The sequence below is a fragment of the Patiria miniata genome, unplaced genomic scaffold, assembly GCF_015706575.1.
Source record: "Patiria miniata isolate m_02_andy unplaced genomic scaffold, ASM1570657v1 HiC_scaffold_19, whole genome shotgun sequence".
NCBI classification, from domain to species: domain Eukaryota; kingdom Metazoa; phylum Echinodermata; class Asteroidea; order Valvatida; family Asterinidae; genus Patiria; species Patiria miniata.
Window position 1 is genome coordinate 15,773,086 of NW_024037057.1, and position 12,003 is coordinate 15,785,088.

Genomic DNA, 12,003 nt, shown 5'->3' on the forward strand with positions numbered 1-12,003 from the left:
CTTGCCCAAAAAGTGGTGCGGCGACGCGGCTTTTTTTTTTTTACCTGATTTTTTTGCTTCAAATGTCGGCTGATGACTGCAAATGGTGCCCGACTAAACTTAGTGCAAATATATGGGAGTCCACAGAGGCCACATAAAGCTTATTCTCGACCATAACCCCATCTCAAAACACGTTAAAATTGTGCGGCAGCAGGATTCCAGTCAAACCAGTGAGTTTGGCGGTTTTGAGACATCATCTTTCATTGAAAAAAAAACTTTTCATTTTGCCGACGCGCATGGCTACGGCGACACGCGCGCATACCAGAAACCGGAGACTTTTTTTTTTGGCCTTAGAAGTTGATTTCCGAGGGTGCACGATACCCCCTTCTTCCCACACAACTACATTGTTGGATCTCACAAGACTCACAAGACTCACTCTGTCACAATATTCCCACTTGATTATGCTCCTCCCCCTTCCCGCCACATGTGGGTAGTAGCTCTTCTTTAGGAAAAATGTGGCCAAGGCACTGAATTAGCATTCTAGATTGTAGAGGATAAGCAACAAAATGATGTGGAATTTTCATTAAATCTGACAGTGTTGTTTGAGACCATTATCATCACCCTAAAATATTTGACCATGTTCGATTTCATTCTCACTGAGGTTCATGCTATCTAGTGGCTTTCATTTGCTGTGTTATGTAATGCAGGTAATTTTATTATCCATTCAGGACGTTGTTGACAAAAAGTAGACGACAGACCTCGCTCACTCGCACCATTAAAGTGTCCATTGAGATATAAAACGTTTCATAGCTCCATGATTTGTTACAGTGTCGCTGCACAAAAAGTAGCACCGTGGAGAGCAGTGAAACCCAACCGACCTTGCATATTAAATGAAATATTTACACATAATATACGCCGTAAATTCATTATTATTTCAACATTACTACCCAGCAATTCTAAACAATATTCTATTCACAGCAATCAGCAGACCACCAGGCCTATTAAAGTCTACTAATACAAAATACGCACTTTGGCGTCTGGGTATAAAGATTACATATTGAACATCACGGGGATAGTATATATTAACTACAAAACCTGTTGAACAAAATCATGAACCAGTGCCGTAACTACAGGGGGGGGGCTTAATTGTCCGCCCCGGCCCATTTTAAATTTTTAATTGAACAAAATATCAGTATATAAAGTATATGATAGTTTATCCAGTGTCCCCTTCAAAAATCTGTGCACATAATATTTACACATAATATACGCCGTAAATTCATTATTATTTCCACATTACTACCCAGAAATTTTGAACAATAAGTTATAGCCAAGCAAATTATAACCACACAGTGCAACCCAACTCCGAGAAAAACTAGTTCTCAGTAATCAAACTGAGAAAAACCGTTCTGAAGGAGTTACTATCAACTATTCTTGAGGAATTACTATTGACTGTAACTGAGGAATTTAATGCTATCGACTTTTCTGAGGAATTACTGTCGGATGTTCTGAGAAATTACTATCGACTGTTCTTAAGGAACTAAATGTAAACTGTTCTTGAGGAATTATTAATCAACTGTTCGGGAGGAACTACGTGTTCTTTTATGCCTCCAACTTGCCTGTCGAAAAGATGCCCTGTGTGACAAGTTCTTGGTTGCCTTTTTATATAGAGTTTATACAGAGTCAGGTGAGGTCCAATGTTGACTGAACGTGAAACTATCTCTAGTATTCAAAGTTGACTGTCGTTGTGTACTAATCCTGTTCGTCGCTGTCATCGTAGAGATAGTTATTCACCTCTAGCCCACGATGTCGGTATCGACAACACCAGCCCCACGCCCCAGCAATACACGATCCTAAGCGACGCAAGCATCCATGGCGCCATATAGCCTTCATGCCGGTCCAGAACAAGCTAGCTATAGAGATGAATGCAGAGAAAAAGATACTAGTTTCCTTGTACTAGTTACTAGAAGGTACTTTTGTTATAACAGTAATTATTCTGATTGTGAAAGCTAAAAGCTCTTCTGACCAAATTTCAATACTAAACAAAGGGTCAGGTTTTTTTATTACTCAGAATCATACTGTCATCTGCAAGATGTAAAAAGATCGTTAAGATGCAACAAGTAGATGGGAATTGATTCTTACTGCAAAAACGATGATACTGAGGTTCATTAGTACAAGTACTACAGAAAGGACATCCTTTCTATATTGGCTGGATTGGGCATCCTCGCTTGGCAACAGAAGCAGTGACGCAGCCAATAGATTCAGGAAAATGGTACCAAGCGAGCACATCTGCAGACGATGCTCGGCAGCATCCTTCATGGGTTTGACGTAAGCGTGCAGGAGCAGAAAGCCCACCGATATGACTATGGTTGCGAACATGGTGAAGTGATCGTAAGGCCCGTATAACAGCACAAACAGCGTCTGGACGATCTTGCGGGCCAGCTCCAGAATCTCCCAGTACCAGAACCTTGGCTTGTAATTCTCGCACAGGAAACTCTCCCAATTAAATTCAGCCTGGCTAGGCGGTTCCGTGTGCAGGAGTTCATCATCTGTCTCTCCAGGCACCTCGTTATTGTAACTGGCGACACGACCGGCATCCAAACGACACCGACTAGCACCATCGAGCAAAGGCTGATCCTCACTTTCCCGTCTACCACCGACAGCCCCGGTCTTCTTCCGTTTTCTGACGTTCCACCACATGAGAAGAAACAACACCAAGGGAAACCCAACAACGTAGAAGAGAAAGACCTCAGCTGCGTGTGTGAACTGAACATGCTGCTGTGTTTGGCAATCGATCGAGTAGTCGGCTTGAAGTCTGGTCACATTGAGGGTGTCATTTTCGTCCATGTAGAAGAGGTGACACCCAGAGGGCAATAATGTGAGGATAACACTAGACAGGCTGGGGTAGGAAATGAAGAGCAGTATCACCACAAACAAGTAACACCTCTGCTTGGTCTGCGATAGAAGACCTTTTCGTTCCCCACGCGATATTTTCTTTGTTTTCGAGTAACACCCCTTGGAAATGTAGAAACACCAGGCTGCAAGCAGAACGAACACCACAAAACTAATGCCGGCCAAGAACTCAATGTAAATATTAGGATAAGTGAAGTTGGGAACATAACATCTGGGACTGATAAACAATCGGATAATGTTCATCTCCAACAGTCTAAAGATAGATCCAACGCTTGTTAATATCTTCGGCCATGCAATTTCATCCAACGCCGAGAATATCTCCCCCATGACCTGGTAGAAACCCAGTAGGATCTTCCCTCGAGCAAGCAGCATGCTAACGGCAGACCGACCGTTTCTTCGGACCTTACGTACCTGCCAAGCTATGATAATGACAGTCAGAGCAATGGCCACGCATACAGCAATGACTTCAAGCAGGAACCACCACCATTTGGGACACTCAAAACAGTGATCGAACCAAGGGTAAAAGTGCGGACTGCATTTGGGAGCAAAGCCAACCCGTGTAGCCTTCCTCGCACGTTGCATTGATACCACCCAGTACAGCATTCACGCACGACTCACTGTGAGGACATTTATGCACTTTGGGTAACACACCCGAAAACCTCTTGCTTGTTTTGTCATAGCTGGAATCTTCAGTGCGCACATTTTGGACGAATCGCTCGTAGGATAGGTAGTTATCATCCGACAAACCCCAGTTCCAGGTCCACCAGAAGCCAGGCAGGAGGTGTTGATACTCCTCTGAGCAGTTGACTCCTTCGGTTGGACAAGGATTGCATTCACCGAACCGGTCAGTACGGTAGTAGCCATCCAGGCACGGACAGGCACGGAAGCCAGCGTGAAGGTTTTTATTGGTACCTATAGGACACACCGTGCAATTCGCAGGACTGGTACCAGGGTGCGCCTCAGGCGTTACGTAGGTGCCATTGTTGCATCTCTGACAGTTAATAGGTTGAGAGGGGTCAGCCACTTGCCCCGTCTTGATTTGGTAAAAGCCCCCTGTATTGCCAGGAGAAATTGAAAATCTGAGATAAATCGGTTTAACGATATGACAAATTGACAGACTATATGTTTTCCCGGCCAATTTCCGATTTTTCTGATCATTTTCATTATCGTCTGTTAAATTTCGCGTGATAATGACATCTGATAAAACTGAGGTTTCTCTTTCATTGTTCAGTTTAGTGTGGAATTGCAATTTTTAGGCACCCGAGATTTTGCTCCCAGCGTTCGTTTTTGTTTTGGGGCATTCTATTTCGTTTTGGTGCATTCCACACTTAATTTGTAAAGCATTCTTAATTAGGTTTTTGACATCGTTTGATGGTTGTACCATTCAAATGAGCGAACGTCGGTTATGTATGACCATGCTTTCCTTTCCTTATTCGTTTATGGACAATAATTTTCATCGTTTGGTCATTTCAATTAACAAGATTATTAAATTAAAATATTTCCCTATTTTCCTCCGAGGTTTTTTTTTCAAACTCTTTGTGACTGTAACATTTATAACGTAACAAACAAACTGGTATGGGGGATAGATGATGTTACGAAATAATGAAATGAAAAGGACTACAGAATGTTCCTTTTTAATGTTGATCTTTCTACTTGATTAAAAGTTTGAAAAAAATCTATAAGGGGTAATGGGGTATCTTTATGTTGCCAAGTTGAGTAATCCTTTAAATTCTTTATTGCTCTTTTTCGATCTGATTTTGTAAGTTTTTTATACACCGCCGATCCAACCATCGATCTTTTGACGTGCAAGACATCGGGGCATATGTATATTTAGTAGTGGTTGAACCATCGGGAACACATCTGTTGGGTACTTTCTCCAATATTTTCATGGGCCACTTCTATCAGACGATCACATGTCCACTTCTGTAGGTTCATTCCTGCTTCTGTCTGTCTGAACACTTAGTTCTAAGAAAGAGAGGTGTGCGTCTACAGATTGAAGACTTCAGATGTGTTAATATGCGCCGCTGATATAATTCAGAATTTTGTAGGAACACGGACATGCAGAAGTCTTAAAAGATGCCTGACAAAATGTGAAACATGTTTGCCCATTAATGAAAATGAATGCGCGATCGATTCCTTACTACTGGTTCAGACGAAATTGAATGAACAATACGATACTTTTAATTTGAGTGAAGCGATCTACGTCAAGTTTCAAATTTATTTTAAATTGAATGAGCCAGGCGCTAAATTGAATAAAAACTTGTATTGGCGAAATTGGCCGGGAAAACCTGTATTAACCAAAATGTTCGATACATTTCAATCCCCGCATTTCAACCACTTTCAAACTTAATTTGCTGCAATGATTTTCCCATTTTCTCCCTTGGCTAACAAGCACACGTCAGGATCAGAAGCCCTGCAGTCTCCTTCACACTGTGTAATCATGGAAGCTTTTAAATTGTATTTGTCTTTTCGAATTGGCTGTTTTACCTGGAGGACATGCAATACATCCCTCAATAGTCCAGGACATTCCGTACGTGCCTTGTGGGCAAGGCGTACAATACCAGCTCACAGTCGTGGATTTGCCACACGTAAATCCCGAAACTCCTAATATCTCGGCCTGATCTTTCGTCACATTTATTTGCTGGGCGAAACCGTCACTAACTAATTCGCTGAAAAAAGTAATGACACAAAAATGACAGAATAACTAATCATTAGTCGTCAGTTCTTCAGTCATGTTCACAGCCTTGCTTCACTTCAGTGAGGTGGCCTGCTGCATTTATATGCACGATGCCTGTCATACTCAGTTGGCACGGATTTGGCACAGGGTGAGACGAACGTGTCAACCTATTTTGGGGGAATCCAAGCAAGGAACATTTACTTTATGTAGCCTAAACCGGATTGCCTCATCGGCCTCGTTCGCCAAGGCAGTAGTTATACTCGGGGTACGCCATCTTGAATATCAGAACGAGGCAAATAAAGCTAACAAACATGTCGGCATAAACAATGTGTGCGCTGTGAACGAGTGACTCTCGCAAAGCTCAAATTTCTCCAAAACAGCAATCTGTATTTTGGGTAGGTCATGTCTCATTGCATTTTGAAGAAGGATCTTAGAATAATGCCTAAAACAGTGGCTGAAGTTTCCGTGTAGTACTCACCAGTAGTTAACACTATGGCACCGCCATCAACGTCAGACGTTTTATTTTCACTTTTCTATCCGTGGCGTTTTCTGAGCTGAAATTGCCTTTATTTGATAGGAACTATACTCACATTACAAGGTTATCTGTAAATTGTGTGTCACACATGACCTGTCGTTTCCCAGAAATGCAGAGCCCGATACGAACATGAACAATTTCTCTTACATGAAGAAATTTCTCAATGGTCGTGCACTGTACCCCAACTGGTTTACGTGCGAAACGATACGGGCATTCGGAAACCCGTTGGTTTGGACGTAAGCAAGCCGGAGTACAGTGCACAACCGTCGAGAAATGTCTACATGAAGGAGCCTTTTTATGTTCGTATTAGTGAAGTCTTGGGCAAGACGTCAGTGATCAAGAGCGATAGTTGCATTGTTGCAGCGCCCTTGCATAATTGTTTTTTTTACTTTCTCTCACTAACGTCTTGGTCATTTCGTAGAAATGGGGGAGGGGCCATTTTATGTAAATAAGACCGTCTGTATAAATTCGAACAAACGCAGTTCCTTTTTTCATGCTTTATCGCCGCACGCATAGCGCGTATGTTTACAACCACCGGGTGAGCCATTGAACCTTTTCTCAATCACTGATTGGTTCCCTAGGAAAGCCTAAGGCGAAAATAAAGAAAAAGATAAACCGCTTAAACGAAATGGGGAAGCCATTAGTGCGAGTAGGCCCGCTGGTCAACCTCGTCCCCAGGGTGTCGAGCAGTACGCGCCCACCACTACCTGCTCTCTCACCCTGGTATTGGATCATTTGCATGTGCAAGATTTTTGAACACGTATGCAAATTAGGAGTAGTCTGGTGCCTGCCTGTGCGTTACATTTGCGTTTGTTTTTGCATGCGGTGTCTGGGGTAAAAACAGAATCAATTCGTCGCAGCGCGAGCATGGCGTGAGTTACGAAAACATGATTTTATTTTAATTAAACTGTTACGAACTTAACGAGACAACATGCAGTATCACATTTCATATCAATATTAACAAACTGGAAAGGAAATGAATATTTTCGAGAAGGCGTGGACGAATGATCGCGAAAACACTTGCTGCACGTTGTGAATAAAAACACCAAGTACACGATATAAATCCATTTCTAGCCAATTGCGGTATCGTATCAGGATGCAGGAAGGAAGTTTCATATCCAGGGTTTACTATTGGAAACAACGTTGGAAATAAAGTAAGCACTGGGGACGAGGTTGGCCCGCTGGTCTAATTGTTGTGCCATTGGAAGGGCGTACTATGCACCGTTCACTATCGATCACTATAACGTCTAGGGCCAAGACTATGTTCGTTTCGGTGCTCATGTTTCTGGGAAACGATAGATCCTGTGCGAATGACAATTCACGGATAGCCTTATAATGTAAGTAGTTCCTGCCAAATAAATGCAATTTCAGCTCAGCAAATGCAACTGATGGAAACATGAAAATATAAAGTCTGACATTGTCGGCGGTGCTGCGCCGTTAACTACTACATGTACACGGAAACTTCAGTTCGGACACTGTTTAAGGCTCCTTTAATAGTGAAAATGCAATCGTTCACCGCTTCCACCATTTATGCCGACAGTCTTGTTTGCTTTATTTGCCTCGCTTTGATTTTTTAGATGGCGTACCCTGACAGGTCTATTACGTTCGAATCCTGACTATTTTGAAGCTAAGTCAACCTGAACTTAAGCTTGTTTTAATGCCCCTACATCTATATATGTTGAAAGAAAATTTTTCAAAGATTCCTTCAGTTTGCCACCCCTAATTTCCCTTAGAAAAACAAGTAAAACACATCATCAAGACAGAGGTATGACAAAACAGTTGTTGACTGATGTGATGTGGGATATGACGTTTTGAACACCCTCGGGGACGCATAGCACCCTCGGCTTCGCCTCGGGCGCTATGCGTCCCTCGGGTGTTCAAAACGTCATATCCCACACCACATCAGTCAACAACTGTTAAGTATACACTTTACAACAAACTCCATTGGCCCAAGGGCGTATTTGACAAAGAAACAGAAACCCCCGAACACAGGTGCATTTAAAGGTTTGCCAATTTCCTCCTTTTTCTGGCCTGACCTTTTTTTCCACATTATGCGCTAGGGATCTTCCATGTAATTGTACGTGTGCATATAATTCAGCATTAAATCGGTTCAAGAAACTATTCTGAAATTCACTTATTTTTATATGACAGAGGCAAAAACATCCACACAGAAAAAAAATGATACTTGTAACAAATTCTATTCCCGATTACTGAAGAGTATCATCTTAACTGTCTCACCCTAGCACGAAATGAAATTTGATGTAGTCTAACTTAAAAAAATACCTTTATTACATTGCACTAACAAGTAAATAGTGCAAATGCATGCTCGTAATATCACCCAGTTTCAAACGAATGTCAGTTTTTCATAGTCCAGAATTTATCATTGACAACCTCTATCAAACCTGTATCACCTTGAAACACATTACAACAAGCAAACACGATGTCATTTTTATAAGTGACCAATTGACCTTTTGGTAAAGTTTCCCAATTGACACTTGTTTTTGGCGTATTGCTATTGGTCAGAAAACTTGGAAGAAAAATACACTCCAAAGATATTTGTCCGTGCAGGAAACCACTTAAAACAACATCAAGCTCAATTTTATAGTAACTGGACTGGATGATACTACAAAATCCTCCAAAACCATAAAGGATCCCTTAAAAGGCTATGATTAATTTTGTCTTCCTTTTCTCCTCCTTGAAGGGTTCCTTCAAGCAACAGGGACAAACTTCAAGGCTACAGGGTGACGAGGAGCTAAGAACACGACTTTTTCAAGTCCCACAGTTTGCTAGAACCTTTTATCCTTTCTTCTTTATTTATTGCAGGTTTAGGGTAAAAGCCCCCCAACCCCCCCCCCCCAAAAAAAATTACTACAATTGCCACACAGAATCAATTGTTGTCTGCCATCTCCACCCCATCCCCACCCCAAAGCTGCCAAAGCATTACTCTGGATCCACCCTACTTTCGTTCAGAATATTTAGAATTATAATAATTGATAGACTGTTATAAACAAGTGTATATCTAAATATTTAACGAATTTGAAATTCACAAACAGCATAGCCCTCATCGATGTGTCTCCGGCCATCTCTATCCTAAACTCTGTCAGGTTCTGTGTCAGAGCAATTTTGATCTCAGCCAGGTCAACGCGAGGAGCCGGCGGGAATTTGGAGGAGCCGATTGCATCTCATGGACAGTACAAAGCAAAACAAAAATAAAATAGCCGACTTCCATCATGAGCTCTCCAATTGGAAACAGACAGAGCCCTAATGACATCGCCCAGAACTCGACTGCAATGGCTGATATACCTGGGGAAGGAATACGAAAGAGTCAAAGGAGACCAAAACTCTGTCAAGAAGCTTACTCAGCTGCGCCAACTCCCTGCCTGCCGTATCCCGTGGTCAACCATCGGTTGCAGCTCCGTCTCAACACCACCCAAGCATAATTACGTCAGACGCATGTCAGAATGGGCGTCGCCATGATTTTTTTCGGGGGGGGCAAAATTTTTCATTATATTTTCAATTTATCATTTTTCCGAGCGTGAGCCCCCCCCCCCCATCAAATTAACAGCAATATGGCTTCGCACTTCTTTTTTCTCCTTTTCCGGGGGGGGGGGGGGGCAAGCGACATACGTTGTCTTGTTGACACAGTCTACGTCGACCTTCCAGTAGATAGCCGTGACCGCATGGGCTGGGACTACTTTTTAGATGCACTTCAGTGACGGGGAGATTGGAATTCGGGTCATCCAGATGCGTACTGCAACATTGGACGGAGCCGTTGCAGCAGCAATAGAGTTACAGGCTCTTCATCAAGCTGAAAGGGAGTGCCGGTCAACTGAGTTGAAGAAATTACGCAGTGCTAGTGTCAATGCAGCCCCAACTGCTGAAGGACCTATTGTTCAACCAGATGCTGGAGAAACAGAGTGGAAGCAGCAGTAGGAACTGATGACTCACATTCCACGACTGAAAAACCACACTGGCATTTATCCTAGACCCAACTCCATTGAAGAAGTTACTCAACCAGGGGTACAGGGCAGTGATCCGAGTGTGCGCCAAAAGTCACCATTAACCCCTCCGATTAAAACAAACGACACTGCTGCAGGTGATGAAAAAAGGCAGAAACGTCCCCGAAGGCTCTCTCAGAGGTTTGGGGAGTGGCAAACATAGCCTGAAGTACTGCAGTTGATCACATTATCAATGTTTACCAGTTGATGTCACCCCGTTCTTTTTGTCTCGTGCCAGAAAGATGAATGAGACACGAGTCGCTCCCCCGTAGCAACCCACACCTGCAGAGACTGCCACAAGGCATTTTCGACATCTGCCATTTTGCGCCGGCACATAGATGATCTACATCTACTCAAGGAGAGGTTGCAGTGACCCTTCTGTAACGTGAATTTAAGCGAAGAATGGCCTCATAACAGACACTGGGAGGCGAAGCATAAGATGCCAGCAGCTAAGAAGGATCCTGAGGTTTCCAGAACGCCCGGGCATGCTATAGATGTACTTACCTTACACCCTGACCAAAATGACCGAAGTGTGGTGGCGAAGTGTTCCTCACCACTTCCTGTTAGGTGAGTCATTGCTTCCCTCATCAGTAGCTCAGTACATCAGTGGCTCAGTAGACAATGCAGCTGGCAAAGCATCACAATGAGAGGGTGGTGCAGACAGACCTGCCAGCGGAAGGGAGGCTGGTGGAAAAGGGGACCCAGGATCTCCTCGACGGGAAGGACATCATCGCGAGGATCGTCAAGGAGAGCTTCATTTCAGAATGATTCACTGTTTATTTATGTACATGTAGCACTTTTCGTTTTTAGGAACAAATCAATCTAAGAGCGTTAACATCCTTGCAGCTCGAAAGTTTCGAGTTTAAAACAAGTTTGGAAATTATGTTTCATATCTGTCTACGGTTGGAAGTATGTTGCTACTACACATTTTAAATAAACTGTTTTGATGTTTTACAAAGACGTTAATTGTTAAACTTGGATTTCAGGGTTTTTGAAATTGTAGAACGTGTTTAAAGTTTAATTATAAGATTGAGCGATAAGTGCACACATCCTTCATTAACCCTTAAGTACGGGTTATAATGGGGACATTCCTCCACACATAGAGCAAGTGGCCCGCATGACTGCACAGCCTTTGTGTGGTAGCGGGACTGCACAAAAGCAGCAGCTGTGGAACTACCCACTAGCTGTGTGCCACGGCATACCACAGCTGGCAACTGCATTCCAATGAGGATTAGCGGCCGCGGCCATGACCGCTTCCCGTGCTCATGGAGTTAAAGGAGGGGGTGATGTAACAAAAGCAATTGTAAAATTAGGTCAGGTTCATTGTGTTCATTTGTATTACATTTGGAGTGCGGCGTGTACACGCACATGTGCTCTTTTAGTTTAGGCAGACAATTAAGGCCTGCATGGGCTCCGTTTGGGTAGGACGTACCATGATTACCATTTGGTCATGAGAAACTGTGGATTGACCATCTGTCGTCACTTGTAATATTTGTGTATTATTTCAGTTGTTAAATAAAATAAGCAGAGATTACCAATCCGCTATACATGTACGCAGTTCACCTCTCGTCGATCCCAATAAGTTATTATGTCTAACTGAATGTCATCATTCCGGCCGTTACCGTAGATGCCCCTTGGTCTGAATTCTCTGATTTGCTGTGTATGATCCCTGTGACCGCTCATAGACGACGTTACAATATTGCATGCATCATATGACTTGCACCAGTAATCTATCAGATCTAATTCTTACCAGGTGACTTTTGTAGCTCATTGGAGAACATTTTATCTTGTAATAAAAAAACAATATAAAAGAATGGGGCCAGTTTCACAGTGTGTTCAAGTTCCCCCCCCCCCAGAATATACACCACAAAATCTAAAAACAATGTGGTACATGTCCAAACAAA

General features: G+C 42.8%; 1 pseudogene; it reads right to left on the bottom strand.

The window, feature by feature from the left end:
• Window positions 1-258: 258 nt before the first annotated feature.
• On the bottom strand, window positions 259-5,840 carry LOC119725486 (annotated as a pseudogene).
• Between the last annotated feature and the right edge of the window lie 6,163 nt (window positions 5,841-12,003).